At 34.0% G+C, this 7,088-nt stretch overlaps 1 pseudogene; it reads left to right on the top strand.

The window, feature by feature from the left end:
* LOC123834901 (U2 spliceosomal RNA) lies at positions 1-95 on the top strand (annotated as a pseudogene).
* The last annotated feature ends 6,993 nt before the right edge of the window (positions 96-7,088 follow it).

The following is a 7,088-nucleotide window of genomic DNA, read 5'->3' as shown; positions in this document are numbered from 1 at the left end:
ATTGCTTCTCAGCCTTTTGGCTAAGATCAAGTGTAATATTTTGTAATGGATTTGTTCTAGTAAATATTACCTAAATTCTTGTCTTAGCAGCCTTTTTAAATTTGTATGTTGTGTTTTTTTGGTCACAGTTATAAATATATTCTGAATTCCATTATAATTCCTTTGTGTTCCAAATATTATATAGAGATGTTTCTTTTCCCAAGTATAAAGTATTTTTAATTTCTAATATTTTGATTGATTCCTTATTTTAATGTAATGTGTATATATGTATTGTGGTAAGTATGGTATCCGGCCTTTGATCTTTGTTGAGTCTTTATTATCGTTATAATAGGGAATTTGTTTACAAAGAAATTTAACAGCCATATACAAATTTAAATCTGATAGAGTGTTAGAGTACAAAGATAAATCATAAGTTAGATGTCGTGTGAAAGCTCGAGTTAGCCAGATGGTTTATCTACCTAGTAAATCTTAACCACAGAAAAGTGAGTCTGGATAACTTGTAAAGGCATTGGTAAAAAATTGGGAGAGAGACTCTCTAGTTGAGAAAAATACCAAAGTACCACAAGTACCAAACAGACCGGAAGCAAAGAAGTGGTTCAGTGTTCAGAAAGCCAAAGGTGTAGCAAGGCAAGAACAGAGTTGGTCAGATGCCACATTTCTAATGGTGCATCTCAAAACTGCAAAGAGTGTGCTGTCTGGAAGGGACCTTTTAGGTTCTGAAAAAGATCATGGTTTCTACTGAGGCTTGCACATACCCACAGTATTAATGAAAGACTGAGAGATCAGGTACTTGATGAATGCCTGTATGCTTGCAGTGAGCCAGAATTTTTCTGAATAAATTGCTATGTTTTCACCTCAAGTAGTTAACACACTTAACAAAAATTGAAATCTAACTGTCTAATGAAGTTGTTAAATGTTTTGCTACTTTTGTATTAATATAGTTCACATTTGTGGAGCACTTATTTCACTTTCGATGTAGTATTTTAATTCTCTCAACAAATGTATGTGTTGGATGATATTTTCCCAGCTTTCTAAATACAAAAGAAAAAAAAAGATGCTCAACTCTGTGAAGGAACTTGTTGACATTAAAACTCCTAGAAAGTGTTAGAGGAGGATTTCAACACAGGAAATCTGACTTAGAGCTTGAGTTCACTTTTATCTTGCATAGATATTTGTGGCAAATTCAATAATAAAAAATATGTTATTTTCTACTGCAATATGATAAAACTTTTTTTTCATATAAATAAAGACAGATTTTTATTCTGCTACATTTCCAGCACTTCAGTTTTATAAGAGAAATAGCCACAATATTATGTGCTGGACATATTAAATATAACTCTCCTTTCTTGATCCTGCTCAGTATTTTCCACATTTTAAAGATAATGGGACATGAAACCCAAAAAATAAATTTCCCAGAGTCACAATACTATTTTTTTTAAGATTTTATTTATCAGTTTGACAGAGAGAGAGATAGTGAGAGCAGGAACACAAGTAGGGCGAGTGGGAGAGGGAGAAGCAGGCTTCCCGCCAAGCAAGGAGCCCGATGTGGGGCTTGATCCCAGGACCCTGGGATCATGACCTGAGCCGAAGGCAGACGCTTAACAACTGAGCCACCTAGACGCCCTGGAGTCACAATACTATTAAGTAGAAAAGAGACAAAAAAATGTCCACATGCTTTATCTTTTACTGCTTTGCCAATATGAGAAGAATCCACGCTAGATGTAGCTATTCCATGCATTCCCTTTTGTCTCCATGCTCAGGAAGTGCAGTGACCCCACCGACTGGATGCTGGGCAGTCATCCAAAAAAACATGTGAGAAAGAACTACTAAATGCCATTACCAAAGCCATAGTAGAGGAGTGAGTCTACTCTCAGCATATTTACAAAACTTATCAGCCTTGAGCCAATGGGAGTACGTAGCGTATGATCCCCAAAAGCAGAGCAATAGGAATGGCTCTGATTGAGAATTACATTCTTTCTATCTCCTGACCTTATGGTTCACAATGATGTTAAGTTGAGCATGTATAAAATACAGAATATTTTAACCCTTTTTCCACACTAAAAAGAATAAACCCAAACCTATAAACAAAGTATTTGGTCTTTGGTATGTCTAGTTCCAGCTAAATGGTCTGGGTTACACAATTAACTGTGAGCAAAACCATGATCGTCTTACAGTAATTCAACACAGTGGAACAAATTATTGTTCAATCAAAGGAAACAATTCAACTAGTGGAAACTTTTCTTGCTGGCTTTTTGTTGCTCCAACTTAAAATCATTTTAACTGCTTTCATCTTTGCTAGTTATGAGACTAATCAATCCTATCTATATCCTCTTTACCTGCATGAGTCAGAACAGGCTTAAACTGGGCTCAGAAGATATTTTAGGTAAAGAGCTAGAGGGTAAATATTTTTGGCTTTGAGGGCCACATAGTCGCTTTCATGACTACTCCACTCTAATGTTGTAGCACAAGAATGGAGGCAATATGTAAGTGGTTGTTTATGCCTCTGTTCCAATAAAATTTTTTGGACAGTGAAATTTGGATTTTGTATAATTTTCACGTGGCATAAAATATCCTTTTTTATTTTTTAAAAATTATTAAAGGAAATGTAAAAACCACTCAGCTTGGGAGTTGTACAAAATCAGGCTGTTGGCTGGATTTGGGTCCATAGGTCATAGTTTGCTGACCACTGATTTAAAGAATAAAATATAGAGAACAAAGTGATGGCTGCCAGAGGGGAAGGAGGTAGGGGGATGTGTAAGAGTGGTGAAGAAAAGTGGGAGGTACAGGCCTCCAGTTATGGAATGAATAAGTTACGAGTATGAAAGAAAGTACAGCATAGGGAAAATAGTCAATTGTATTGTCATAGCGCTGTATGGTGACAGATGGTAGCTACACTTGTGAACATAGCACACATATAGATTTGTTGAATCACTATTTTTACTACCTAAAACTAATATATAATATATAATATAATCTATAATAATATATAATATAACATTGCTTGTCAACTATACTCCAAAAACATAATTATATAAAAAAATAAAATTGAAGAAAGGAAACAAACAAGATCTTTATTAAAAGGGACTAATATTCAATGTTGTCTATTGTTACCTTATTATTTGTCAAAGACATTTTAAAATAAGAAACATGTTTAGTGCAGTTAAGTAACTATAGGGAGACTGGTTTGACATCTAAAAAAGAGCAAATATATAGTGTGAGTAAAGTTATATAAGTTGTTGGCATTTCATCAATTGCTATCACTAATGGTTTTTGTAAACTTAAACAGGGGCATGAGGTTTCTGTATCCTTATTAATCTTACTTGGTTATAAATATAACACTAGTTGAATTTAAATTAAAAAAAAAGAATTACACTAGGATTTGATTAGGATAGAGAAATGGGCAAATTATGAATTCCCCATGAATGAATGAAAATTCTTTCTATTTTCTCTTATACTACATAAAACTATAAATTGCTCATTTGTATAATGGATAGAAGAACAAGAACTATGTATAATTTTGGAAATAAAAAATAAAAGAAGCATTATTTCAACTGCAATAGCTATAGATATACACATTCCAGAGTATAATTTCCATTCTCAGTTACTTCAGCACAATGAAGGAAAGAAAAAATACACCACTAATAAATAGATAATATAATATATTTGATAAAAACATCAACATATACTGTGTAGGGAATATCACTGTGTCATAGCAGTGGCAACTAGTTAATTGTGATAATTCATTATAAAGAATTAAGATTCTGCGGCACCTAGGTGGCTCAGTCGGTTGAGTGGCTGCCTTTGGCTCAGGTCATGATCCCAGGGTCCTGGGATCGAGCCCTGCATCGGGCTCCCTGCTCTGCAGGGAGCCTGTTTCTCCCTCTCCCTGTGCCTGCCACTCTGCCTACTTGTGCTCTCTCTCTATCTCTCTGTCAAATAAATAAATAAAATCTTAAAAAAAAAAAAAAAGAATTAATATTCAAATGAAGTCAGAAAAAGAACCCAGCCTTCAAGGAGATGGAAAAGTACAGTACTCAGAACATATGATGTAAGGAACTTCTATCTGAAGAACATACTCAAAAGCAAGTATTTAGTGAAGAATTTTTGAATAATGAAAAAGCTGGCAAAAGATCTTCCTTTTACAGAGTGAACATTTAAAGATAGTGTCTCCTTCAATCTTTTTGTTCTTCACTTTGTTCTTACTATTATGAGCCCAGAAGAAATGAAAAAAAAGTGCAAATGGATTTTTTTCTGATCTCTTTGAGTGTTTGGGGAGAGTAAACAAATCTATATCTCTGTTAAGTTACCCTTTTTTACCTCATTGATGAACTGGAACCCTGACACAGTATAAAGGCTATATCTGAGTATCAGGGAGTCCTGTTCTCCACTCCTGAGGAATCCAATAATAACATTCTTCTCTTCTAGATGTACTTGAGATATGTTACATGGTCATTTCTTAAGAACTATCTGGAGGTATTTGGAATCACACAATGGCCATTGATCTGTGCCATTTGATGTTTCTTTGATGAATGTTGTCACAATGCCTTTTCGGTCCACTCACTTTAAGTAGCCATGCCATCATTTATTAAAGCTCAACCCAATTCTAATGTTTGTTCTGAGATATGTACCCAGAAGAGATCTAAACATTGAGTAAAGACCTCCCTTTATTCCAAGGGGAACATTTGAAATATCTAGAAAAAGAGCTCTGCAATGAACAATGACCAATCTTTTTCTATTTGGTACATACTCTGGAGTATTTCATTCCATATCATTAATATAACAGACAGTAAGATCCAATTGTTTTGTTCATAATTGAAGAAAAATGCCAAAAAGTGATGTAGTCATTGTATACAAATCCTCCAGCTCCCTCCCCCAACCCATTCATATGGAAACACTGCATTGCCTAGGAAAACATCTTCCTCTTCCTAGGATATAACCCATGAGGGTGCATCTTTGATGAACAGTTTCCATGATGCTGCTTCGGCCCTAACCAAGGATGTAACTAATAGTGTAAATTAGATCTGTGGAATTTCTCTTCCACTTTATAATGTACATGCTGCCTCTGAAATATCTATCTGGCATCAGAGAACTTTGGAAAATATTTTATTGATGAACATCTTGATATCTCTTTCACCCTACTTAATGTTATTGTTGGAATAGTCTAAGTCTCAAAAATCATGATCAGATATGTGGTGTTTCTCTTTTCTTCTGAGTCAAAGAACCATGACTTATATTTACCATGGATTAGTCCCTTCCTTTTATAGCTTTAGAGTCTGGACAATCAGATCATGCTCTTTTTGGTGCCATTACAGAAGTCTTCATTATACTTCATTTTATCCCTTTCCCCCAAAATACAAATGACTTGCCCCTCATCCCATGGAAGAAACAAGCACTTGGATAGATTCTTCCTCTTCCTTCCCATCTAAAAAAAACATTTTGAAACCTCATTTATGTATTTCATGCAACAACCCCAAGTTCCTGGATATCATATAAGAATGGGGGTAAATGCTTGCTTATCGTCTCTGCCCTGATGGACTTTGCCCTTACAGATACCTGCTGAGGTTTCTAGCCAGAATGAGTACCAAGTCCTTTAGAACATTTCATTTAAATAATTTTATTCACTAGGTTTTAAATATGTTTTACTTTGATTAATGAGGCTGTTATTTCCCTTCAATTTATTTCTCTTTTTCTCTGAGAGTATACATTTTTGAGCCAAATATACTGTAAGGTTTGGCAAACAAAAATAGACTTTTTTGTCACAATGCAGAACATCTCCCAAAAAGTAGATACCTAAGGTTATTGTAGCATCTAAAACAAAATACTTCTTGGTATTATTTTTAATTTACCAATTACAGAGATTGCATCATTTCATTTGTCATGAAAACTATAAGTGTTTTTTTTTCCTAATTCATACATTAAAAAGTTATGCCAGGGGCGCCTGGGTGGCTCAGTCTTTAAGCGTCTGCCTTCGGCTCAGGTCATGATCCCAGGGTCCTGGGATTGAGCCCCGCATCGGGCTCCCTGCTCGGTGGAGAGCCTGCTTCTCCCTCTCCCACTCCCCCTGCTTGTGTTCCCTCTCTCGCTGTCTCTCTCTGTGTCAAATAAATAAATAAAATCTTAAAAAAAAAAAAGTTATGCCAAAGAAGGAGAAGAAAGAGGAGTAAGAAGAGGAAGAAGGAGAGATTCAAGATTGGATAACTGGATTACTTACCAAAAGCATCCAAATCACCACATAGTTTTCTTACTTTATATTTTAATTTTGATTTCTTATAATAGCCTAAAGAATTTCCTCTATGCTATCCTGATTTAAAAAAGTCCTGTGAAAGTTATCAAGAAATTACTATGTGTTTAAATTCATTAAGCATATGAAATATATGAACATAGCAAATATCTTAGAATATAAATTATTTAAGGATGAATGCTTATAGTTAAATTTTATTTAAAAGCTTTAAATATTTAATATCTTTTCTTTAAAGTATTGCTTTAGATGTGCAGTTTAATAGGTTAAAAAAAATGACTTCATATAACAGACAATTATAGCAGAGCATTACTGTGAATGTTTAATACCATTTTTTCTTAATTTTACCCGAACAAATATATGTCCTAGGTTCCATCAGAAATGAGCATTTATAACAAGTCAAATCTCATAAACACACCATATCCCTTATAATATGCAATTCTTATTTCAAAGTCTGGAGAAAAATTAATAAATAAAAATTTATCATTCACAGAATAGTTTAAAATGCTTCATTTATTCTCAAGAACTTTTTCAATTGATTCCATTTTCCTAGTTTTTTTTTTCTTTTCCACTGCATTGATTTGGCATCTTACAAAGTACCTATAAGTATATATAATATTACAGAATACTTCTTTATTCCATTTTATGTAAAAATCAAGGGCTGCCAAATTAAGAGCCAGAATCTATAGAATAAACATTTTGATTTATTTTTATTTGTAAAGATAAATCTTCATGATTTGCTAAATTAGCTTTCTTCATTGGAAACGTTTTTGCAGTATCAGAAAAAATCTCCTTTGAGTTTGGTGTCTTCTTAGGAAAGTGAAAGAAGTAGAGAGGGGGCCTATTTGCT

This window comes from Mirounga angustirostris, unplaced genomic scaffold (assembly GCF_029215605.1).
Source record: "Mirounga angustirostris isolate CCGP_5_RB_7025 unplaced genomic scaffold, mMirAng1.0.hap1 SCAF_1, whole genome shotgun sequence".
Taxonomy (NCBI): domain Eukaryota; kingdom Metazoa; phylum Chordata; class Mammalia; order Carnivora; family Phocidae; genus Mirounga; species Mirounga angustirostris.
The sequence above is the reverse complement of the archived record's forward strand: the minus strand, read 5'-3'. Positions and strand labels throughout refer to the sequence as shown.